The 27,986-nt window shown below is 32.6% G+C and overlaps 1 long non-coding RNA gene across 1 annotated transcript; it reads right to left on the bottom strand.

Moving 5' to 3' along the window:
• Positions 1-3,260: 3,260 nt before the first annotated feature.
• LOC120778867 lies at positions 3,261-16,404 on the bottom strand. The gene is made up of 2 exons (XR_005705586.1): positions 16,339-16,404; positions 3,261-3,308 (listed from the first exon to the last, which is right to left on the bottom strand). It is a non-coding gene; the product is annotated as an uncharacterized LOC120778867 (long non-coding RNA).
• Positions 16,405-27,986: the final 11,582 nt, after the last annotated feature.

Consider the following 27,986-nt stretch of genomic DNA (forward strand, 5'->3'; position numbering starts at 1 on the left):
TCAAGCCGTCCAAATATACGATTATGCAACGTAGACGATAGCAACTTGCTTTCAAGTGGTTTCGCTAGAATACAGACGTGCCCTCTGAAAGTATTAAACCCGTTCTTTCCCAGAAGCACTGGTCGCCTTGCCATGGCGTAGGGTCTTAGATAATTGTAATGGATATAGCCCAAGTCGGAGCTCACATTTCCATTACGAACTAAGAGCGACACCTCATAATTACCACCATGGGGGATATGGGTGAATAAACCTTTCTGTTTTACACCCATCTTCTATTGTGGAAGTGTTAGGACCCCGTACCAACACCACCCTAAGTCAAGGTATCGAGATACCCATCCTAAGGGCTGATTGATCAGGGGGCTGTAATCAAACACACAAAACTTCTAATATCCTGCCGTCTAAAGCTTTGACAGGCACAACGTCTTTGACAGCAAAAACTAGGACACCAGTACGCCTAAAGTTGTTCAACCAAGACACCCTATTCGTCTCCAGCCATGAGAGGATTAAGAGCGCTCTCAGATGTACCAACTTTAGTAGAACTGTAATGATAGCAGTTCAAGCGGGTACCAAGCAAAGTACTCTCAGCATAAATATACGTATGAAACCCTCCATTTTAAGATGAGTACCAACAAAATTACACTGGCTGCTGAAGGAGTAAGTACGAACATGAAAATAAAGATCCCTAAATTAAGTGAGCCGGTACCAGAGGACAGTCTTCATACGAAGAAGAAATAAAGCGCTAGAAGCTGATGAGTGGAGGCATATGAAGTTTCCTGAAAAGGAAGTAATCAGAACCAGCAGTCGAAACCAGTGGACAAAGCCGTTCCCAGCTACGGGAGATCTGCCAAAATAACCTAGACAAGGAACAGAGCAAAACAATGCAGCAAAAGCAATACACTGCAGCGACATGACTAGAGACCACCTGCCGGAGGCTACCACAGACGGAAACTCCTCCTCATCGAGCACCATACAGGAGAGTTGGGTGGATTGATGGGTGTCGTCTAGTTTTAAGCTTTATGCGGTGCTCGGGGCTATCCGGAGTTTGGCTCCGCCAAAACCATTAGGGCTACACCATCATCAAGTGCTCGAACCATGCTTCCTTCTCCTTTTCTTTTTCTTTTCTGACGGATGGTGTCGCTAAAATTAAATCAAATTGAAGCTTGTACCCGCCAAAATTAATAAAAAATAATAAGGAAACCTTGTGCGCGCATTTGTCTGCCCTCTCTAAAGGAGCCGGACCAAGAGCTTCTGCGGTACATCAAGGTACAACATAAATGCATACCCGGTATAGATGAATGACAGCTTAAATAGGAGAAGAAACCCAACAAAACGAATCAACCAATACTTGTAGCAATATGAAAGGAGTCGATATCATGTATCACTCCAATAAAGTCGCTACCGTGCTAGTAGATAAACAAAGAATAAATTTTTTATATTTGGATGAATTATGACCACGTCAATGGGAGATTTTATTAACGAATGATGTATCTGTCGACTCTTTCAAAGTCTTTAAGAATTGTATCTCGAAGACCCGTGTAAAATTTCATGAAGATCGGTTGAGTTGTTCTCGAGAAATCTCGCCAACCGACTTCAAATACACAGTTTCGAGAAAAACGCGTTTAAAGACGGCACACTTAGCGTAGCTATCTTCGAACACACAAGTTCTCAAGGCTGTATTTCCGAAACTATTACTCGTATCAACTTGAAAATTAGGGCAATATTCTAGAAATGTTGTAGAATTTGATAAGACAATGAAAAAAAAGATTTTTTGAAACTCGCAAACGCACGTAACCCCCTAACTACCACTTTACACTTTTTTGTTTGAAACTGCTACATTTTAGGCTATCTTAAGTATCAGTTACCGTTAAGCACTCAACAAACTGTTGAGCTCTAAGCCACTTGTTGCCAACCATTTAACTGTTTTTGGTGAAATTCTACGTCTAATAAACTTGTCTCTTTCTCGCTTTGTATTATACCATGCGCTGCATGCGAAATAAGAAACCCAATTTTCTAACTTTATAACTGTGAAATCCTGTTTTCTCATTAATATCAATTAGGCAATAGTTTGGTTTTATTGTTGCTATTTCCTTTTCAACTTTATTGGCTGAAACAACTTTTGACTCATGCTTAGTTTATAGCGTCATCCGCTCAATAGCGCTTAATAAACCGAATAAAAAGCTGCGCATCTGCAATGTTGCGGCTCTTAAATGTTAGAAACGGGTTAAGAATGCTTTTAGCCGATATACTTTTGTAGTAAAAACAACTGCAAGCGCTTAAAAGACAACAATGAGAACGCTTGTTTCTATTTAGTGATTCAAACCGTTATTAATTAACTCATTTGAGTTGACGAGAAAGGTAAAGCCAGTAACTGCTAATGAGTAATAGGCATAAAGATGATGAAGTAAAGCGCGAGAGCTGTCAAGGTTGTCCGGTAAAATATTAAAAACAAAACTGCAAAAGATATTTAAGAACATTTTTTTGAATAGAACATATACTCGTATATATACATACATATTTTATTTTCTCTAGATGTTTTTCAGTCATGAAAATTAAGTGATTTCATGTGTAACATAACCTCAAAGTTTTGTCATGAAAACTAGCAGATATTGTGTTAGGCATAATCTAAAAATTTCTCGAATTTTAAGAAACTATTTTAATTTTAGAAAGTATAAAAAGAGTTAATGCCATGATATAATAAATAATATTTAAGTAGTAAAATTAAAATAGTCACTTACAGTTTCTTTACAAAAATCTCGCTACTCTCCACTTCTCTGTTGTGCTCCGTGCTCGCCAATATTCAAGTTTACGCTCAATCAAACTGCGAGCATTTGTTGCCACACTGTTTCAGGATTATTGCTTTTGCACTTTAAATTATATCAATTGATTTAATTAAGCAATTTCACTGCTTGACTTTAACTTCACGCTTTTTTCTATATTTCACTTATTTTTCACTCATTGTTTTGCTAACTTTTATTTGAAATTATCGATATTTTTCTCATAAACTGATTAAAAAACTTAATTTTTTTAACTTTTTAAGACTTCTTTCTTCAATGACCCTTAGGCACTCACTAAACTGTAATTGAACTGCGGTATATGTGTATGTATTTATGTGTTTTTGTATGTATTTATGCTTCGTGCACTTTGCGGGTTTCCTATTTCACTCTTTTATTCACTTCCGTTGTGTTTGGTTGTAATTTTTCTTGTAAATAAAACTTGACTTTCAATTTCACTAGAATAATTTCGCTTACTATTTTCTTTTAACCATGCTTTTTTTGTTGTTTAGTCGATTTTAGTATTTAGTTTATGCTCTGTAATAAAAAATAATAAATTTTGCATATTAATTATTATTTAAAAGTAATGATCTTACAATATTTCAGAAGAAACAAATTATATTTAACTGAATTATATGTGTTCATTATGTCTACAATGACTACATAGAGAGCCCAAATACGTCTAAATACTTTGAAACAGTATAGCTGGCATCAAAAATGCAACTAATTTAAAATTTAAAGAAATTTAAAGAATAACGCGAAAGTTTGGAGTTGCGATAGCACAATATTCTCCCTCTGTAAAGTGGAGTAACCAAAAAAGAGTATATAGCGACAGAAAAGCTACTCTAAACCAATAATACGAGAGGAGAGAGAGTATAGCAAGCTCCCTAAAATAAAGTTTCAGAAAACAATTTTTAGTAGCTGAGGAACTATCTTAAATATATATGTACATACTAAATTTCGGGACCTGTAGGATTTTTCATTATTAGAATTTTGTCCGTTGGGGTTTTTAGAACATGTTTAGTGAAGGAATATTAAGTGAATTAGAGTCATCGCTAGTACAAGAAATGATATGATAAAATGGGATGTAAAGAATCGGGTAAGAGTTGCATTGTCTACTGCCAATCCTCTTCACACTCATTCTACTAAATCAGTTCCTGAATATGTGATAGTTGACAATAATTTAATAATAATTGTAGTTCCTCAGAAGTATATTTGGCATAAGTAACTAATAATCCGCGAAAAGAGAGCAAAAAACCTTTATGCTGAGTGTTTCATGAAAATCTTGTTACCGATTAAGCATTTTAGAACAAGCAGAACGCAATATATTATTATATAAGAGAAGTTCATTTTAATATTTTTCCTTATTTCAGGCCTTCTGAAACAAAAAGCTCGAAAGTCCCCAAGAATTACAATTTTTTTTTTAATTTTCTTTGTTGTTTATTTAATTTTAACATAATAATTTTATTTCCAAAGGTTTCTACACTCTAACTGTTTCTTAAATATATGATAATACCCTAAACAGATTTTAATGAATTTGCCAAGAAATTTGTAATACCCAGAAGGAAACGTCAAGAGACCCTATAAAACATATACAAAAATTATCAGCGTGATTTATTCACGCCCATCTGTTTGTCTGTCTGTATATACGCGAATTAGTCCTTCAATTTTTTCATATAATGGTCTGATATTTTCTTTCCATGAGGCTGCTGGAAAAGACTTACGGTGATTCAGTTTTATCAAACACATAAGCCAACGAGGCACACAAAGCCTTCACAGACGGTTGAGAGATCGTTGAAGACATACCTCGTTTTGGACGACCTTTGACCTCTTCAACTGAAGAAAACATTAAAAAAAGTGAATGATACGTTGCATGAAAATCGTCAAGAAAGTGTTATAGAGATGGATAGAGAGCTCGAACTCTCTCGCGAGTCTGCTCAAATGATTTTGGTGGATTTTTTGGGTATGAAATGGGTATTTTGGGTATTCTTGTTCGATTCGTCCCGATAAAGCTGAATTTTTTTTAAAAAGAGTGCCGTAAACAGGTCCCTTTGGACATGCTTCATCGTGCTAATTCCGGTTCCACATTAATGGAGATCATTATTACTGTCGATGAGGCATGGTTTAATGAGTCTGATGTGCAAACAAGTCAGCAATCATCGAAATAGAGGAGAAAAACTCGAGCCGAAACCAAAAAAACACGCCGAAGCCGCTCAAAATCATGGTGATGCTCATTGTTGGTTTCGATATTCTTGGTTTGGTGCATCATGAATTTATTTCGGAGGAACAGACGCACAATAAGGAGTTCTATTTGGCCTTATTGAGGCGTTTGCATGAAAACTTTCGTCGAAAATGGCCGGAATTGTGGAAGAACGATTCATGCAACGAGAAACAATTGTGACCGAATTTAAAGCCAAAAACGCAATGAATACCATCAATCAAACACCGTATTTACTAGATTTAGCTCAGTGAGATTTTTAATTGTTCGACAAAAACTAAAATTGCCGCTCTGTGGAACCCGTTTGCAGTCGATCGAAGAGATAGAACAAAATTCGCTAAAGGAGCTGAAGGCCTTCGCAAAAAGTTCTTATGAAAAGTATTTCGAAGACTGGAAAAATCGCTGGTATAAGTGTATGACATCTGGTGGGTATAACTTTGAAGACGACAAAATAAATATTGATGAATAATAAAATATTTTACAATTTCCGGTTATTTTTTTGTCACAATGCAGAATATGTTCACGATATTTGGCATGAATTATTTTTCAAGGCATAGCTACAATCAGCAAATGAATTGTTCGGATCGGACTATTATAGCCTCTTCATAGGTGCCATTCAAACCAACTAATCAAAAGCAAGTTCTTGTATGGAAAGCTTTTTTATTGGAAAACTTATCTTCACCAAATTTGGCGTAGATTATTGTCCAAAACAGCGCTATAATATTTGAACACATTGTTCAGATTGGATCACCATAGAATTAGCTGCCATAGAAACTTGTCGGTCAATATCAAGTCCTTGTATGGAAAGCTTTTTCATTTGACAAGATATCTTCACCAAATTTGGCACGCTTATTACTAAAATAATAATGTAACCTCCACAGAAATTGTTCAGATCGCATCACTATAGCACTATAGCTGTCATATCAATTGATCCAGGAAAATATAGATAAAGATCATTGTACAATGTATGTACATCCTTTAAAGGTCTTCGGTGCCGCCGAAGTAAAACTTTTATTTTATTTTTTTTATTTTTATTTTATTTTATTTTTATTTTTTTTATTTTATTTTATTTTATTTTATTTGTTTTTTATTTTATTTTTATTTTATTTTATTTTATTTTATTTTATTTTATTTTATTTTTATTTTATTTTATTTTATTTTATTTATTTTATTTTATTTTATTTTTATTTTATTTTTATTTTATTTTTATTTTATTTTATTTTTTTATTTTATTTTATTTTATTTGTTTTTTATTTTATTTTATTTTATTTTATTTTATTTTATTTTATTTTATTTTATTTGATTTTATTTTATTTTATTTTATTTTTATTTTATTTTATTTTATTTTATTTTATTTTATTTTATTTTATTTTATTTTATTTTATTTTATTTTATTTTATTTTATTTTATTTTATTTTGCATTTTATTTTATTTTATTTTTTTATTTTATTTTGATTTTTATTTTTTTTATTTTATTTTATTTTATTTTATTTTATTTATTTTATATTTTATTTTATTTTATTTTATTTTATTTTTTTTATTTTATTTTATTTTATTTTATTTTATTTTATTTATTTTATTTTATTTTATTTTATTTTATTTTATTTTATTTTTTTTTTTTTTTGCTTTTTTTTTAAACATTTTAATACGTAATCAGTTATGTCGGTATATTGTTTTTACTTTTCAAATTAGGTTTTTACCTTACTTTCACTACTCGAGCTTATTTCTCTAAATTATTATTCATTTCAACTTTCATTAAAATAAATAATTAGTTAATTACCTGCATACAGGCATGCAAGTACTCATATTTTACCACTAATGAGTGCAATTATCCCCCCAAGGATTTTTGAAAATTTAGCTAAGCCTTTCCTTACTCCTACATTTATTTATTTACTTTTGCAACAAAGCTTTACTTGCCAGCTTTCTTGGCACCTTCGAAATGTTCAAAATACTAAAATAAATTATTACTCAAACTTCCAATATACAATATTTTTATGCACTCATTTAGCGGCAATTTTCTGATATTTTCCACATTTTAAATGCTTTTGGCAAAAGTAAATCTCCGGCTCATAAAAAGTTTTCCAATTTTCACTTTCCCAACGCGCCAGCAGCAAAGCTTGATTAGCACATAAAAAATCAATTAGCGGCAGAAAATTTGAGCCACAACAAAATATTCAACACAAAATAACGGTTTGCAGCAAAAATATTAAAATAAACAGTTATTAAGCGAAAAGTTGGCAACGAACATAAATTAACACCCAGAAGCGGCCAAATGACTTTATCGGTCAAATAAAATGTTTCAGCAATAATTTAAAGGCAATTAACTAATTTAGCGAAAATTATGCCGCAAAGCCGGTGTGCAAAATGATTAATCACCTTGTGGGAACATTTCAAACAATTTTATTTCATTTATTTGACTTGGCGCGCACGCGAGCAGCGCCGTCGACAATTTGTAAATTTCACTCTTGTTGTTGTGTTTGTTGCTGGCATTTAATGCACATTCAATTAACAGATTAATTACGCACATTTGAACACTGGAAATTTTAAGCACGCACAATTAATATTTCACTGCGTTTGTTTTTGTTGTTGTTTCTTTAACATTTTTTTGTTGCATGCAACTTAACACATTGCAAGAAAACGCATTGCAACGAGCTCACAAACGGTGCGTAATTGCTTGCCAATGACTGCCTGAGACACTATTGTTTGCCATAAACGATTTGCCATTGGCGATTGCCGTGCGCCGATTGACGGCCGCGGCTTGGGCGCTTGGCGTTGGGAGATGCTTCGATTGTAAATTGGCCGCCGGCGTTCAACGACCGCAACGCAGGTATTTTCACATTTAGACGCAACTTTTTTGATTGTGATGTTTTTTAGCCGCACAATTAGCAGCTGCCGGCAAATGGCATTCGTCGACCGAAATAGGCGCACATTTGAAAGGCGCATAAAAATAGCCGTGCGACAAAATATCCGCCGTTGACCGACCGGCACGTCAGTGAAGGCTCCGTTTTTTTTTTGGTTTCAGTTAGTTCCGGGTTAATTAGACACAACAATGTGCGTATACTTATTGATAGCTGTTCCAAATGGTTCGCTGAATATAATGGTGCGGAGATTGCTTTTGGTTTTTTAGAATCTAAAGTAGTTTTCTTGGTCTAGAATGTACTACTCACGGGCTCGTCATCAGTTTATAAGAGAAAAATATCGAAAACTGATATCGTCCTTACGTCGTTCTAAGACATTTCTTTGATGTATAGATGCTCCGAAATCTATCTGGCCTTCTGTGTTTACTTAATTCCAAATTTTTATGATGGATTAAATTTTCGTAAACCATCTGATCTCTAATGATCCCTTGATACTCTTTGATTTCTGGAAACCCCTTACGGACTCCCATGCCTGCTTATTCTCCATTTTATATGGAAGAATATCCGAAATCCCTCTGATCTCCCGAAAATGTTTTATGTTGCAATATTTTGAATCCCCAACCCCGAAAATATTTTTTCGCAAATTTAATGCAATTATTAAAATTTTATAAATTTAACAAAGAGAAAATTTTGAGAATCCCCAAATCTCGAAAATGAATGTAATGATATTACAAACTTCGTCGGAAATCCATATTTTTCATTATTTTTACCAAATTCTGTAAATTCCATAAAACCCCAAAAAGTTTAATGTTGCAATTAATGAATCCCGAAATCCCAAAAATGCATTCATTAGCGCTGTGCCAATTTAAAAAATCAAATATTTTTGTTTTTTTATTTAAATCTAGGTTTTAAGTTTTTTCTTTACGAAATCCTGAAAATTTTTAATGTTGCAATATTATTAGTCCCGAAATTTAAAATATGCGATACATGTATTTTTAATACACAAATTTAAAAAAATAAAAAATTTGGTTAATTTTAAAATTTTTTGAGAAATACCGAAATTCCCAAAAAATATAGATATGTAATTTTACTAGCCCCGAAATTCCGAAACTACATGTGCTCAAAATATACAAGTTTAAAAATCAAATATTGGATTAATTCAACATTTTTTATAAAAAATCCCGAAATCCCGAAATCCCGAAAATGTTTAATCTTGGTAATCCCGAAATCCCGAAAAATTTTTTCGCAAATTTTGCGAAATTTTTAAAATTGAATTTATAAAAATACTGAAATCCCGAAAATATTTTTTTAAAATATTGTGAAATTTTTAAAATTGAATCTTCATAACAGAACATGTTTTTAGCTGAGAGAAACCATAACATCTTGAAAATTCTAAATACATTCCCCGCATATATGTACATACATATAGATACATACATATGTACATATATATGTACATACATATGTACATACATACATACATACATATATACTCACACATGTTTTAAAAATGAATGTGCCGATAAAACATGTAAAATATATACATACTTGAGTTTTTTCATGCGACACATTATTTATTTTATTTCGATCACGTTTACTTAGTCATAGGTCAACCGTAATAAGTACACAATACAACAACAGTAATAGAAAACTGATTGAGCTGCAATATATGTATGTACATGGGTATTATATACTCATTCTTATGTGTGTACATGTGAAAATATATGTATGTACTCTATGTGTACATATGAAGATATGTATGTACATAAACCCATCACACACCAACAGGCAACAAGTGCATACACCATAATGTAAATGTTGCAGCTTGTGAAAGTCGCAAACACCAACGGCAACACAACAATATACTACAGACAGTCATTAGTGCAGCGGAATGACGAAGTAAAAGAGGAAAATGGCAGAAAAAAAACTTAAATTGGCGATTTTGTCAACGCACAATGAACTTGATCGAACGGTAAATGTGTTGTGGCACGAAGCGTGTGAGGGCAGTGGCACGCATGATGGTCACGCATAATAGCAAAAAAAGAAAGAAGTAAAGAACAAGCAAGTGCAAAGAAAATAAGAAATGCAGTCTCGAGGCTGAACAAACGAGCCTTTATACATACATACATACAAATTTACATGTATGTGTTTATGCTGTAAAAACATATGTATGTATGTTGCAACGTTGTAGGCAATAGAAAAAAACGTGTCCCGCGGAAAGCAACAACAAAACTGTGACCAGCGCTTTTTATGCGCATCCATAGATGCTGCTCATCCAACGGCATACGCTGGGCTGTGCATACACACACATTTACAAACGCTCCGCACAATTGGGCGCACAGCGAAAACCAAAAACGAAAACAACAGCCTACCCGAGGCTGTAACTACATTAATTTACAGTTACTTGCAGCAAGTGGCCAGCACTTGCCGCGAGTGTGTGGCGTAAATAACAGTGAAATGCAACGCAAAAAGCGTAAAAGAAATCAAAACATGATTCTTGAATAAGCAGTAAAAAAATAAATTATAATAAACAAGTTCAGAACTTTGGCTGTGTACACAGTGACTTTGGACATCAAAGATTGTCGGAATGGAGATCGATAAATGTGTCGAAATGAGGAAGACAAATTTTTTTGGCGAAACCATACTATTTGTATATAGTGGCTTTGGTCATCAAAAATTATCGAAATAGAGATCGATAAATTTATCGAAATGAGGCAGACAAATTTTTTTGGCGAAATCATACTATTTGTATACAGTGGCTTTGGTCATCAAAAATTATCGAAATTAATATCGATAACTTAGTCTGTTGTGGTTTTGGCGAAGTCATACTATTTACAGGTGCTTTTGTAGTAAAAATTCTCGAAAAGCTGATCGTCGGAATGGAGATCGATAAATGTGTCGAAATGAAGATAGGGAATTTTTTTGGTTGGCTCCTCGGCGTCACCATACTACTTTTTTGTATACAGTGGCTTAGGTCATCAAAAATGATGATCGATAAATTTAACGAAATGAGATAGAATTTTTTTTGTTGGTTCTTCGACAAGGCCATACTACTTGTACATGGGGGTATATGTCATAAAAAGTTATCGAAATTAATATCGATAAATATGTCGAATGGGAAAGACAAATTTGTCTGTTGCAGCTTCGGTGAGACCATACTATTTTGACACAGTGACGATGGTCATCAAAAATTATCGAAATTAATATCGATAACTTTGTCTATTGGTGCTTTTGGTGGAATCGTACTATTTATATAGTATATAGAACTCATCATTTCATCGAATGCGATTATATATAGAGGCCAAATTCTCGAAATAATGATCGATAAATTTATTCTTCGGCGGAGCCACACTATTTGCACTCAATAGCTTTGGTCATCAAAAATTATCTAAAAGAGTACCATTAACTTCGTCTGTTGGTTCTTCGGTGGAGACATACTATTTTTACATAGGGGTTTTGGTCATAAAAAATTTACGAAATTAATATCGATAAATTTATCGAAATTAATATCGGTACTATTTGTATAAAGTGGCTTTGGTCAATAAAATTATCGAAATTAATATCGACAACTTTGTCCGATAGTGCTTCAGTAAAACCATTATATTTGTACACGGTGGCATTGGTCCTCATAAATTATAGAAATATGGATCGATATGAACTTATTACAATTTTTAAATTTAAAGAATCTGTGCGGATTTTTGACATGATACATGTGTATTGCTATTATATAGGAGTTTTGGGTAACACAACGGACCGGCGTTTTAAGCTGTCCAAGTGAGATCACTGTTAAGATCGACCTCATAACCTGAAATAACCTATGTATTGGTTACTACAAGCGCCGTTACATCAACAACACCTCCGAGAACCCACTTCTATATTTGATTAGACATATTTGGATCACCCTATTGGCGATAGTTTTAGTGTGAATACTTGAGTTTAACCCTATTGTGTCGTAACAAATACGAGGTTTTCGATCTAAATTCACTTTTTATGCATGGAGCTCGTTATAAAGTTTTTAAACCTGTGTTTTTATGAATATTTACAAGCCGATAGTTCGTTGACAGTTGTAAAACCGGTTCAAAGTAGTCGAGTAGATATATGACGACCAACTTTCGAGCTTATCGGAGCCATACGACTTTGAAACATAAATATAACTTGTGAAGTACGTCGAAAGATACGTTGATTCTAATCCAAGGCTTACAAATATAACACTAACCTATAAAACTACACCCTTAAACACCCTTTAAAACCAGAAGTCACTTATTAATTATACTATACAACTATTCTCCACTATGTCACAATTCAAATACTACTCATTTTTTACAGCTCGGGAAGACGAAAGAAAGACTGTCCGGTTTTTGTCTCGTATCCAGTTTCAAGCTGATCTCTGAACCATAAAGTTCACAACTAGAGTTTTAAAATCGATTTCTTACATACTTATTTTTCTTAAGGAAATTTGTAGATCGCGCTTCTATAGCATATGTACATATGTATATGTAGCTGCCATACAAACTGATCGTTCGAAATCAAGTTCTTGTGTGAAAAACTTTTTTTGGAAAGGGTAAAAGCTTCGAAACAGCCGAAATTAACAGCTTCTGCTGATTTTTAATTAAAATTAAATTGATTCTTGCTATTTAATTTCATTTTATTTCAATTTCAATTCATTTTACATAATTTAATTCAATTTCTTTCCGTTTCCACCGCTCCGCCGCCCTTACAAATCAGTCGCGGATTGTACGGCGAATTGGCAATTTTTTTCGCTTTCTGCAAATTTCTCGCAATCAAGTGGCTACAAACGTACGCATACATACATACATACGTACACTTAATTTCGCGCTTCTTGCTTTCTTCTTTTTGCTTGGGCTATTCCGCATTGCTTTGCGATAAATTCGATTTGTTTGTGATTTTTTTCAAACTTTTTTTCTTTTTTTGCTTTGCGGCGCTAATGCTGTTGTTATTGTTGTTATTAATTTGCCGGAATTTTTACTGTTACTGCACTGTCGCTGCTAACTTGTTGCTGTTGTTTTTGTTATGACTTGTATTACTTATGTTTGCCGTTGTTGTTATTATTTTTGTTGTTGCTGCTGCTTTCACGCTTGTCCACACACATCGATATGTGTACGTAAGTGAATGGTGAACGGAAAGTGGTTAGCGGTGATTTTTTCCTTTTCCTTTATTTTGCTTTTTTGTGCATTTTTCTGCATCGCTACGCGCTATAGCAGCACAACAACGACAACAACAAAACCGAGACACAAGTCACTTGCTAAATCGACGGCAACAACATCAACATGCAACATCATCAACGACAGCAACAACAGCAACGCAAACTGCCGCATAGCAGCAGAGAAATTTTTTTAATGGATTTATCAATGCGCGTCCCGGTCTCGGTTTCGTCGCGGTCGCGGTCACCGGTGTCGTGTGGCAGTCTGGCCGGATCTGTTGCTATTGCGAATGTTTATCGCAGTGGAAAAAGTTGCCAATAAGAAAAGTGTTTGCCATTACTGATGCTGTGGCTCCTTATTGTGGCTTTGACTAATGTTGCAAGCAAGACGTAAGTATAAATCCATTGATACACACCGTCCTAGCGATGCGTTGTATATTATTCACCGGTTTCTGAGCAATACATGTGATTTTCAAATAAAGATTTTTTATATAGATTCGTGTTTCAACTCTAAATTGAGATTTGATCTATGCTGCATGATCAGTAAGCGCTTAAGATCGTTATTTTTAAGGGTTGTGAATAACCTCTATAAGCATGGACACACACCACAATTCAACCGTCAAGAAATGCTATTAGCTTTCAATATTCTTAAAAAAACCACAGATCAATCAGGAATATTTTCCCAGCATACCCCAAAAAAATATCAGCCAAAATAAAGTCTTTAAAAAGTCAAATACAAAAACCAGTGCAGCAAAAACCTACACTTTTGGGTTTAGAACCACGCTTAGCAAAGTCAAGCACTAAACATTTTTATGGAATAAGTTTCATGACCTACTCCAATATACTTAAACCCTACTCCAATATACTTAAACCCTTCCGAAAGCAGTAAAATTTTCCGAATGGCAGGAAATTAAATCAATTTTTCAGGAATATTTTCAGCAGATTGCAGTAACTGATCAAGATCACCGAACATTAGAAAATAGCTGCCACGAATAACTACAAAAGTTACAAGAATTTCAAAACAATTTGCTTGCCGTAAGCAGTTAGGTTTATCATTGTCTGCGAACACTTCATAAAATAGTACAATAAAGGCTATCCATCTAATAGCTTGAGCAAATATACCACAAAATGGTGAATGACAATAGCAAAATTTTCTCTATGTTAGTTTACATAATTCTAGTATTTCTAATTATTATAACTGAGATCGAAAAATTCTCATTTTCCAATACTTTCCAATACACTTTTAGAGTTTTTTTCTTGAAAAAATATTATTATTAAAAATTTATTTATTTTATTCGACAACTTTTAGAGAGTATTCACGCTAAAAACGAGTTTCCTAAACAAAACCCAAACTCTATAAGTCAGAGCCTTGGACTATATCAACAGCTGATGAGTCGACGTTACGAGTTTTCGAGAGAAAGGCTAATCGCGGCTGCGGAAGATTTATGGCCGTTTTCACATTGGCAACGGCGTATAACGCAGTTGATGGAACGGTGAGCTGTGCGAGATATACGACGATATCGACATAGTTCAGCGAATTAAGAGACAGACTAAAAGAGGAAGAGGAAGAATTCCACCTTATTGGAGAGATCAGTTGGAGAAAGACCTGGCTGCACATGGTATATCGAATTGGCGCGCTGTTGTTAACTCGGCTATAACCGCGTAGGCGGTGTCTACGATAATAAAGAAGAAGATATATTTGCTCCTTGCTCCAATAAAACATATTCTTACTCGTATTATTGAAGTTTGAAGTAAATTAGATATAGTTAAAGTTGGGTATTCGCGAACGATGGACAATTCACCAAATAAAATTTATAACAATTAAAATTGGGTGCTGTGATATTAATTATTCGGGTACTTGCCAACATATTTTTTAGGGTAAAACGTAAAGTGAAATTAAATACCAATCGGACTTTTTCAAATTAAGAATAACATCTGATCGGACCCGTTCATAAACTGCGCGCGCCAAACGTTTCAATTGTGTTTTTTTTTTTTGTAAATTGGTATAAACTTCTTTTACATTCGTGAGAGTTTTTATCACCAAAAGAATATTAGTGTGTGGTTTGTCTGGCTATTTTTGTCATGGTTTTTTGTGTTTCCAATGGAGTCATGGTACGTATGGTCACGTATTCATTGACAATGTTCCTGGACTGTTTTGTATTCAACTTTATCACGAACACAAGTATTTGAGTGACACCAAATATTCAGTGAAGGTTCTGAAGTCATCGAAAACATTCCTCAGACGCGTTGTCTATCTAATAAAAATACCATCAAAAAAGTACCATCAAACAAGTTGAAGAATCAGTGGTTGAAAATCATTGTTCAGGCATCAAGAAATAGAAGAGAATCTTAACAACGCTTACCGATCGACTCAACATATTTTAGTTAATGCTTTGGGTATGAAGCGGATTAATGCTAGACTCATACCAAAAAACCTGGGTACGTTTTTGCGAGTAGAGGTAAAAGTAGAGGCTAAAGAGATGCTTGCCAACAGAGCTGTAAACCCAGATTCATCAAACGCATTGTTACTGTTAGCGAGTCGTGGGTTTATAAATATGACGAACTGACCAATAATGTAGGGAATGGCACTGAAAAATTTAGCAAAAGCCTAAAATTCAAAACTCGCTGAACGCACTGAGTGTCATGACAGTTGAGGCTTATAAAAAGTGTATGGAAATGGCTTTCGCATGGTTGAATTGTTTCAGCAGCCAATTTCAACGGCGATAAAAATGTACTTTCTTGGTTAGTCCGAGTTATATTTGATCATATGTTATACTAGAAGTCACACATGATCTTCAGACATCAACAAAAGAAATCTTATTAAATTCCATATTTTTTAAACATTTGATGACAAAAGAGAGAAATACACACTAAAAAGTTAAAATTCGAGTATTTTTTTTATTTTCTTTTATTTATTTTTTTTTTTAATTTTTTCATGGATCATTATTATTATTATTATGTTGTCATTATGGATTTTTAATTTTTTTTAATTTTTGTTTTTTTACTTTTTAACATACTTTTTCAATATTTTTTTAAATTTAAAAATTTTTTTTTCATTTATATGCATATATATTTCTAATTTTTTTGTTCTTTATCATTTTTTATTTCTTTAAAATTTTTATTTTCTTTTTTCACACATTCATTTATTACACAATTTGGTGAATTTTTGTTTGTTTCGTACTTAAAAGCTTTCGGCTCAAACTTCACTTCAATTCTCACTCTTCCCTCCACTTCACATCACAACAAATACTAAAAAATCACTTAATGACACAATAAATAATGCGAATTAATATAGCTATAAAAAATACAATTTCCATTACACACACATACAGGTTCGTTATGCTGAGCACCGCAGAAATTTGTTTAAAACGCGAAATTCATTAAAACGAAATTGTGTCAAAAACAAAGCACAGAAAATTAACAAAAACAAAACGCACAACGTTTTGACATATTTTGAACGCAAAAAATATGTATATATTTAAACGAATTGCATATGCTATATACAAAATAAGAGTAGTGAATATTTGTTAAATGTAAGCGAACGACGAACGCGTGTTGCACGCGCAACATACCAAACTCTAACTGCGCGCAGCGACCAAACAAAACTCAGCTCAAACGCTGACAACGTGTTAGTACGGGCACTGCTCACCAACACCAGCAACAGCTGCTTGAAGCGCGCCACACACTGCACACCGCGCGCCGCCCTATGACCAAGCGATAATGTTGGCTAGCTGGTTTGCTTGCGCTGTTACTGGACAACGGGCCAGCAAAACGTATGGGAATGTATGCATGTGTGTGCGCGTAAAAGTCAGCGACAGCGACTCTACGCTAGCCGAGACATTTAAGCAGCTTAAGAAACGAGTTAACTAGCAGCCGGTTGCTAGCGCGCTAGCCGTATATGAGCGGAGCGCCGTCAGCGCACCGGTCGTGTCTGAAGGAGACCACAAAGCATGAGTGTTAAAATTCAATTTAATAGCGCAGCAAGAAAATAAACAAACTTAAAAATAGAAAATATATGTAAATAAATAGACACATTTCGTTGTGAAAGCGTTGCGGCGCGGCATGTCATGCACAGTGAAGAGGCGCGCCGCGTTGCGTTGCGTTGCGGGCAGCGCGTTCGACGGCGCGCGTCTAACAAAACTTCAATGAAAAGGCGCTCTGCGCGCTGTTTGAGCGCCGCTTGAGTGACTTTTGTTGAGTGTAAGTTGGAGTATTTGCTGCGCACTGTAAGCTGCTCAGCGCGTTGAGCGCGCGTAAGTTGCGGCGTTTGGCGCTCGATTAACTCGTTAGCGGCCCATAAAGAGCGGCTTACAAATCAGCGTTGCGCTGTGTGGCTTGTTGTTTCTATTGCTTTGTGACTTTTATTTGTATATTTGCTGCGCTTTTTTATAGTTATTGCGTTTTTATGTTATCAAATGCTGCGCGTTTATGGTGCGTTTTTGATTTTTATTGCATTTGGAAAGCATTTCAGAGCGCGTTGCCTATGATGGCGAGCGCGCTCAAATTAAATAACCACTGTCCATATCAACCAGTACTTTTGTAATCGAGTAACATTTCTTGCAGGTGTGTATTGCTATTTTATCACTTAACGGTATCTTAAAAAAAGCATAACAGCCAGATAGAATTATATACATCCAACTGTTCAGTGTTAAACTAGTAATTTTTCTAACCATTTCACCTCCTCACATCTAAATCAGCTTCACCCAAATTTCTCAATTTATCTCAGCGCCAGCATATGATTGTAAACAAAGCAAAATGTGATTTAAAAAACAAAAACAATCAGCCGCCAAACCTGTTTCTAGCGCACTCGACAGCCGCAGCACTCAGCTCAGTACACCGTTCTACACGTTTAGGTTGCGCGGTAGGCTCTAAGTTACGCTGCTCAAAGCCTAACAATATCAACAAATAGCCAATAAATATTCATTGAGTTTTTGAGCAGCGGCGATTCTATGCTCCACAGCTTCATTCGGCTAGTGTATGTGTGTTTGTACTTGTTGGTGTACGTAGTATGTGGGTCTCTCCTTATTTTAATTACAATACTTACAAACAAGCACATTGTAATTGATTTCATTATGATTATTTTATTGTGCGGCAAGTCTTTACAGATTTTACACTGAAAAAAAAAACAGTATTTGGAAAGTTTGAATTTTGGCAAAATTAAATCTTCCTAAGCAGTTTACCGTGTATATTTTACTGCCTAAATTGGTGCGATCGTGTCATGTGTTTACGCAAGTCAAGTGAGGAAAGTTCTCTGACTATTATTCTCTTGGGAGTGGCCAGAAACGATTATTTTACATATGGCTCAAGGAGCTCAGGACTTTCGGTCTTACACCAGGTATCCTTTGGCTAAAAAGCAAAGAACATCCGTTAGAAGGCAAGCTAAAGTGAGAAGGCGAACCATCCCTCCCCAGGCTTTGCGCTGGATTTGGAACCCGCTATGTAAAAATCGCTCCCAATGAAGAGGAAGCAACAGCGTCGGAAGAGAAACGCCATAAGTAAGTCCTTGTAGCATTTACTGCAGTGGGCAAATACTGGAGCGCGAATTCGGTGTGAGATTCGTGGTGGAAGTGAGGCTACGTTGCCGAGTCTTGGAATCTGGTTGTTGCTTGGCAACTTTAACACCAGAGTGGGCAAGGAAGGTGTCTTTGACACTACGGTCGGTAAATTCAGCCTCCACGACGAAACATCCCCAAATCGATCGAGGCTGAACTACTTCGCCGGTGCCCGAAATATGTTTATCTGTAGCACTATATTCCGGCATAAGAAAATTCATCAAGCCACCTGGCTGTCTCCGGATCGAAAAACCACCAACCAGATTGATCATGTTGTGATAGGTGGAAGACACGTCTCCGGTATTTTAGATATGCGTGCCCTCCGAGGGCCTAACATCGACTCGGATCACTACCTCGTGGCATCACAATAGACAACCGAACGATTTTCTACTCCACCTGCACTCCTGCTCTCTGAGAGCACTCGTCAACAACTCGGTATAAGGGAACTGTGGGATGGCATTTCAAACTCCTTACGTACAGCTGCAACCGAAACCGACGGGTAATTGCTATTCGAACTTCTTAGTGGTCGGGCAATACAACATCCGCTCCATCGCCATCAGTTGGGGATTAGGGTGATGGCTTTTCGATACGAAAACAACTAGGTAACTTCATGAATTTTCCTATACTGGAATCTAGTACTACAGATAACCATATTTGGGGCCCCGGCGAAGTCGGTCAGTCTCAACCCATTTGTGGATGTTTCATTGTGGAGGCTGAATTTACCGACCGTTCGGCCAAAGATATCTTCCTTGCCCACCCTGGCGTTAAAGTCGCCAAGAACGATTTTGACATGGTGGCGTGGTAGCTCTCATAGGTGCGCTCCAAGCGCTCTTAAAATACATTTTTGGCCACATAGTCCTTTCCTTCCGTCGGGGCATGGGCGCAAATCGGCGATATGTTGAAGAACTTCGCTTTAATGCGGATTGTGGCTAGACGTTTATCCACCGGGGAAAGTTTATCAAACTTCTGGGTAAAATTCTAATTTTTTTAAACGCCGAAATTCGATTTTTCTGATGACCATAGATCATTGAGCGGATAATATTTTCTGCCAGAAAATTTTTTTTAGGTTTCATTCACGAAGAAGGCAGGCATCACTACAGCAGTGGAGGGTACTTTCTTTTAGTGACGTCGGAGACCGCGTTGTTGTAGTTAGAATGTAAATTAACTATTGTTTCATAATTCACAATCGGTTAAGAAATTAAAGCTTGTTTGTAAACAAAGCCAACACAAGGGACTAAACTTGAATATTTCTGGATAATAAATTAGACTTGCGTGCATATTATTCAAGATTTGTGAGCCTGTTAGGTGTTTTATAATCTTTATAGGTTAAATAAAATATGTGACAAATCAATAGAGACTGAAAGGTTTATATAAACTTGCAGGTCGAGAAAAACTCGTTTTATTGAGCATTTTTTAAGAGACAATTTTTTTAATAAAAAAATATCGATAATGTGCTCTCATAGAATTTAATATACTTTATTAATCTCTTTGTTTCGAAAAATTTTGGATACCCTTGATACCGCAGCTGAGCTGCCCTCTAAAAAAAGGTGTCTAATGGCGAGAAAGATTTTTCTGCTTAAAATTAGCTCTAATCCAAAATCGAAAAATATTTCTGATTACAACAGATGATCACAAGTAATAACCGAAGATATATGTAATCAAAACTACAGTCTGCCACTGCGCTTGGCTGACTCTGCATGCAAGTTTTTGCTTCGGCATTAAAAAATATTAACGACGTGAATAAAAATATTTACAAAATCCCATGCTATTAATTAAAAATTAGCAACTCTTATGCAAACAACAAACACTTAACCTTTATTCCAACAATTTTGTTAAAAAAAATTATCTAGGAAAATAAAAAATAGTAATATTTAAACACAAAATGGAAAATAAAAACGTTTTAGCTTATGGGAAAGACAATACCACACTTGCATAAAAATTCAGACGTACAGCTTTCAAGGTCTGCCGGCAAGCTGACGGCCGCCAAGCTAGTTTGCAGACTATTTGAACGGTGATTTGAATGTCTTGTTAGCGCGCCGCAGTTATGGCCATACAAACTGCATGCCAATGAAGGCATAAATAGAGTGTGGAAAAGGAATAAAAAGCAACCACATGCATGGCATATATATGTATATTTACACGTTTGTGTGTGAGAGTATGGGTGTGCGAGTGTTGGAAAAAATTTAGGTGCGCTGGAGATTTACTAGTGTAATGAAAAATTAATCGCTAAAATATCTAAGATAGCTAGAGTTTGTAGTTAATCAGAGCTGAGAAAATATTTAATATGATTTTAGCAAAATATTATTTTAAGAGAATTTTAAAAATTTGCATGTTTAAAAAATTTAAAAAAAAAAGAAAAAATGGAAAAATATATTGGAAAGATTTATGTATGTATAACAAAATTTGAAATATTATTTGAGTACTACTTTTAGCTAAAAAATAAAATAAAAAAGGAGAACTGTGTTTAAACGAATTATAAAAAATATATTGGAAAGATTTATAACAAAATTTGAAGTATTATTTGAGTACTACTTTTAACTAAAAAATAAAAAAAGGAGAACTGTGTTTAAAAGAAATATGAAAAATATGTAAAAAATTTTAAATAAGACAGAATTCGTTGGAAAAATTAAGTAGAAAACGAAGTAAATATAAAAAAATTACTTAAAATAATAATAATAATGCTAAAGAGCTGAAAGAAATATTTATATTATAAAAAATTACTAAAAAACTTAAATATATAAAATATTTTGAAAAAATTTATTTTATGTAAAAATACAAATGTTAATAGAAAATTGAAAAAACACTGCATTATACAAATTATTTCCAAATTTGAAAAATGTTAAACATTTATTAAATAATTTATAAACATTAAACATATGTATTTAAAAATTAAAATAAAATTGGAAATTTTTTAATAAAGGTATGCTTCAAGAAATTATCAAAAAACAATAGTAATCAAAAAACAAAAATTAAAAAACAAGTTCTGTTAAAAAAATGAATTGAAAATTAAAACAATATTGTAAAATTGTATATACATATGTGTATTTAAAATAACAAGAATATAAAAAGATTGCCAAAATATTTTTTTTTTTAATGTGAATAATTCTTTCACAAAATATTATAACCGTAAAATATTAAAAATAATATATTTTCAAGAAATATACAAATTTAATTTTAAAAAAATATTAAAAAGTAATACAAAAATATTAAAACAATTGTAAAAAATATCTTAAAAATATATAAAAATTTAAAATAATATTTGTTAAAAAATACAGAAATTTAATTCTTAATGAAATAAATAAAAAGTATTAAAAAAATATCTAAAAATAAAAAATATTAAAAAAAATTATGTGGAGAAAAATTATACAAAATTTGTTAAAAAAAATTATTTAAAAAATCTGATACATATCTACGAAAAATTAAGTTAAAAAACACATAAAAACAAGAACATTTAATAAAAAGTATAACAACTAACATACATATTTTTAATAACTTATGTATATAATAAATTATGAGTGGTATAGTTTATTGAATATCAACAATTGTAAAAAAAATTAATTTAAACAATCAGAAATATAAAATGCTAAAATAAATATTTTTCAATATATTTTTTTTTTTAAATATGAAATTAAAAAAAAATCAAATGCATAAAATATTTAAAATAATATATGTTAAAGAAGTATGCAAATTTAATTTTGATATTTAAAAAAAAAAATTAAAGGCATATTTTAAATAAATAAAAATGTTAATAAAATGTATTGAAAAAATTATTATGAAAATTTGTTAAAAAAAAAATATTTAAAAATTTAGTGCATTTAATTTATTAAAAAAAAAAAACATTTTAATATATACTATTAATAATTTAAAAAAAATAAAAAAAATTATAAAAAAAAAATATTTAAAAATAAGAAAATGTGTAAAAGCAAATAAAAAAAATTAACATCATGAATATCAAAAATTAAAAAAAATAAATTTAAGGAATCAAAAATATAAAATGCTAAAATAACTAATTTTAAAGAAAAAATTTTTTAAAAATATGAAAAGTTGTTTAAAATATTTTTTAAAAATCAAATACACAAAATATTTTAAATAATATAAGTTAAAGAAGTATACAAATTTAATTTTTATAAACAAATTAACGACGTACTAAAAAATATTTTAAATTAATAAAAATGTTAGGAAAATGTATTGAAAAAATAATTATGAAAATTTGTTAAAAAAATAATATTTAAAAATTTAATGTATGTATTTTATTAAAAAAAAATAATATATATAATATATTTATAAAAATTTTAATAAAAATATTATAAAAAAATATTTAAAAATAAGAAAATGTGTTAAAAAAATATAAAAAAATTAACATCAACATTTTCAATCATTTATGAATGTCAAAAATTAAAAAAAAACTTTTAAACAATCAAAAATATAATTTAAAAACTTTGAACTTTCCGTGTAATTTCTTTTATTAAGAATAAATAAATAAATAATATACAAAAAACTGCAAAACATAATTTTTAAAAATATGAAAAATTATTTAAAAAAATATCTGAAAAATCAAATACATAAAATATATGTAGTATAAAATTTTTGAATTATTTATGAATACCCAAAATTAGAAAAAAAATTTAAGCAATCGGAAATATCAAATGTTAAAATAAATTTTTTTTTTTTTCAAAATTAAAATTAAAGCCATTTTAAATATATATAGGCATATTAAAAAACTGCTAAAAATATACAAAAAGTGAAACTTAAAATTAAACACCGCGTACTATTAGCACAAATTACTATAAATAAATCGTAATAAATATCAACCATCGCCTGACATGTGTGGCACCTCGAATGTAGCATAACAAATGACTGCTGCTGCTAGCGCTTTTAAGAAAAATATGCAAATCTCGTGTTCAGTCAGGCACTAAAGTGTGTTTTATTGATTATAGAACCAATTTGCATTCAGTTAGATGCTGGAGTGGCACACAAGCCACTTTAGAAAAATGCGCTGCGGGAAAAATACGCAGCGGAGTAAATACTAAAGAAAATTCAAAAATTTTTATTAAATTGAAAAAAAAAATTCCAAAAAAAATTTTAAACTTCACTTGAAAAAAAATATTTTGAAAATTAAATTAATATATTAAAAATAAAAACTATATATATAAATATGTGAAATAATAAAAAAATAAAAATAAACAATATTTTTAAAATTTGGAGCCTCAAAAAGCTACAACTCGCCACTGGCAAGTTCAATACCAGCAAATCACCCGGCCCGGACGGCATCCCCGTAGCATATTGAATATGTACAACGTCTGCCGCGAAGTTGGGATATTCCCTGAACCCTGGAAACAGCAACGGCTGGTGCTAATCAGTAAGGCAAAAGGAGATCCCAATTTGCCATCAGAATACCGTACACAATACATGCTTGACACAACAGAAAATCTTTATGAAAGCCTACTTACCCAGACTTGAAGCGGCTTTCAACGAAGCTAAAGGACTATCCCCAAAACAATGCGGCTTTGGACCTGGCAGATTAACTCATTGAAAGTGAAGATGCCGCACAGCGTAGATGGCATAAATACAAAAGCATAGTGCTGCTGGCAACTTTAGATGTCCGAAACGCCTTCAATAGCGGTAGATGAGGTAATATGATCGACACTCTTGAAAATATTTCAAATCCCCGACTACCTCAGAGCTCAGGTGCGGAAACAGAAAACTGCTGTACCAAACTAGAGAGGCATCAGCACAGATAGCAGTCACATCAAGAGCAGCACAAGAGTCCATTCTACGCTCAGACTTTTGGAACATCAGCTACTACGCTATACTAAAACCCGAAATGCCAGACGAATCGCACTTGCGCTGAATACATTGCTGCAGTAATTACAGCATAAGACACTGAAGTAGAGCGAAGAAAAATTAATCAGGTCCTGATACCGGCGCAAGCTTCCAGCTGACCGCGGAAAAAACAGAGCAACTCCAGCTTACAAATAAGCACGTACCCCTCGAGATAAGTATGCAAGCGACTACGGATATTCTCAGGACACAAAAAGCAGTAAACTACCTAGGTGCACGACTAGATCCCAGACTAACCTTCTGGCAGATAGACGGCCAGACTAATAATACTTCAAGAGCCGTCATGCCTATATAACGACGCAACAGAAGACGACGCTGAACACACTTTCCTTGAATGTGTGCGATGGCAAGGCGAACGCCAACCTAAAGTAAAGCAAATGTGGTTCCGGGGTGGGTTTTTAGTGACTAGCAAGTGATACCTACCGTTGCTGTGACGACAGCACTAATTATGCGGAAGGCATTTTCCACCCTCTTACACGCAAAAAAAAAAAACTATAAAATACATATATAAATAGAAAAATTAAAAAAAAAATTATTTAATATAAAAAACAATAAAAATTTATTTTAAAATAGTGTTAAAACACAAAATATTTTAAAACTTAAAAAACAAATAATTACAAATTAATTCGAAAAAAATTAATATTAAGCGAATAAAAATTAAAAATTAAAAAATAAAAGATAAAAATATAAAAGTAATAATAATATAAGCAACTAGTTGAAGAATTAAAAGTAAAAAAAATAAAAAATTTAATTCTTCCGATCTGTATTAAAAATAAAAAATAGTATTCTTTAAAAAGAATTAATAAATAAATAAATAACAAATTAAAAAAACATTCCTCGCTTTCAAATCACCACATCATCCGCTAATTTCGCATTAAGCAACAACAATGCGTTGACTATACGATGGCAATTAGCAACAGCAGTAAACAACAAAAGACTTAAGCAACGAACCCGACCGCGCGCCACAACATCGCAGCACTTAAAAGCCGACTGCCTGACGCGCACTTAATTAATTAAACAAAAATCTGCGCGCGAAATCAAGATTCTACATGGAAGATGGCGACTTTCACTTTATCAACAAGATAGACAACAGCAACGGCAACAACAACAAATAGCCAGTGAGTTTGCAAAATCTCGCATTTGCTATCGCAGGAAATGCGCAGCCAACACCTTCTCTTTTACAACGGCTGAACTCACTTGAACTAACGTGGCTTTTGTGGCAGCAAATGCGCATATGTGTGTGTGCGTGTGTCTTTGATGTATGTGCAAACACACCCACTAATCACAATATCACGTATGTTGCCACATACGCTCGTAAAAAACAAAAAATTTCATTTAATGTAATATTTTTTTCCGAACTTCACTCGCCACCAACCGCAACTGCGCATAAATGGCAATCAATGATTGGAGTGCCAGAAGCTGCAAGCGATGGCAAAAATGCGAAAATTGCAAAAATTTATTATTTTTGCTGAAATATTTTTGCTCAATATTGAATTATTGCAAAACCGACAATTGCGTGGAGTTATTTGCGAGCCAGTGCTTAAGCGTAGTTTTTAAGCACAACTTTATTTATGTGTGTGTGCATGTATATGTGTGGATAAGAATTTAATAACAAGTCATGCCATATTGAGCTAGAGCTAGCGCCAGTGACAGCTAGCATTAAGCATAAATCAAGTATTTATTGCACATAAATGTAAAAATTACAACAACTAAAAATTTACAACAAAATTCAGTGTTGGCATGCAAATAAATGCTGTTAGTTGTCGACTCAGACGCGCAAGTGCACAAGTTCAATATTTCACTGGAATTAAATGAAATAAAAAAAAAAACAATTTAATTAAACAAGTTTTTTAGACTTAACCCTTAGTGGAACACTTTGGGTGGCCCAATAAGTATTTTTCTATTTCCAATTTTAATTCTAATATTGGTGAATTGCAAGAAAAAAAAGTGAATTAGTAAAAATACTGTGCAAAAAATTTTAGTATTAACCCTTAGAGTACCGAAATAAGTATTTTTTTTTTTAAATTGCATTGTAAGTGGGTTGCTCTAAAAAATATGAAATAATAAAAATATTGTAATTGAGTACAAATTTTATTTTTAACCCTTAGATTACCATAATACTTCGGGTAACCAAAATAAATACTTTTTTCTAATTTCAATGTTGGAGGATTGCTAAAAAAGTATGAACTAATAAAAGTATTGTAATTGTGCAAAATTTTTAGTCTTAACCCTTAGTGGAATTTTTAGGGTACACAAATAATTTTTTTTTAATTGCAATGTGGACTGCTCGAAAAATAGGAAATAATAAAATTATTATAAAGGGAAATTTTTTTAGTCTTTACCCTTAGTTTAACACTCAAAAAAATATTTTTCTAATTCGAATATTGCTGGATTGCTCGAAAAAAAAATAATTTTATGTATAATAAAAAATTGGAAAAATGTTTAGTTTAACCCCTGGTTTCATATGTAGGGCACCCAAAACATTCTTTTATTTTTCATTGCTATGTTAGTGAATTGCTCAAAAAAATATGAAATAATAAAAAATATTACAATTGTGCAAAATTTTTAGTCTTAACCCTTCGTTTAATACTTAGGGTGCCCAAATAAACATCTTTTTAATTCCAATTTTGATGGATTGCTCGAAAAAATATGGAATATTAAAAATATTTTAAATTAACAAACTTTTTAGTATTATCCCGTAGCTTCGATTTAACCCTTAGTTTAACACTTAAGGTATCGAAATAAGTATTTTTTAGTTCCAATGTTTTTAGTTTGCTGGAAAAAACATGAAATAATAAAAATATTGTAATTGAAATTTTTTTAAGTGTTAACCCTTAGTGAATTATTTAGGGTCGCAACCAAATATGTGGTTTTTCCAAATTTGGTGAATTGTATTATCTATAGGTAGCTTAAGTGAGCTTTTTATATTAATGTTATCAAATATATCCTTTTAACCCATTTTGTGACATTTGGGTACCAGGGACCTATTTTCGTTTCCTCACTAAGATTTACTCATTCATTTCTTTTATGTTTTAATATGTTCCTTTAGCCTTATGCAACTTAACTATTGGAAAATTATAATGTATTGAATCAATATAATGGTGAAAATTGTAGCATATATTTGAAATCTTGTTTTAACTCATTTTGGTTGCCTTTGGTAAAAAAGAGGCCACATTATTTTTTTTATAAAAATATTCTTATTTTTGTTTAATAACTACAAATTTAATTATCTTGATTCATTATGTTAAGTAGTCACAGTTAGCAACTTTCAATATTAACCCATAAAGTGATGTTAAGGTACTCCAAGCACATTAAAATTTCATGAAATTTTTTTTATTTTTCATAAGAATAATAGACTTCATACTATTTTATTATTAACAGTTATTATTTTAAGGCAAAAATTTTGTTTTTGACCCTTTTCTAACATTTTAGGTATTGTAGACCTATTGAATATTGTCCTTAAATGATTTAAGTAAACTATTTCAATTTCTATTGATGAAAAAATATTAAAATTCATGTTAATATTATATAATCCCTTTATGTAAACTGAAAACCGCACTGAGAGCAAAAGAGCTTTCTTAAAAA

The sequence above is a fragment of the Bactrocera tryoni genome, chromosome 5 (genome assembly GCF_016617805.1).
Source record: "Bactrocera tryoni isolate S06 chromosome 5, CSIRO_BtryS06_freeze2, whole genome shotgun sequence".
NCBI classification, from domain to species: Eukaryota; Metazoa; Arthropoda; class Insecta; order Diptera; family Tephritidae; genus Bactrocera; species Bactrocera tryoni.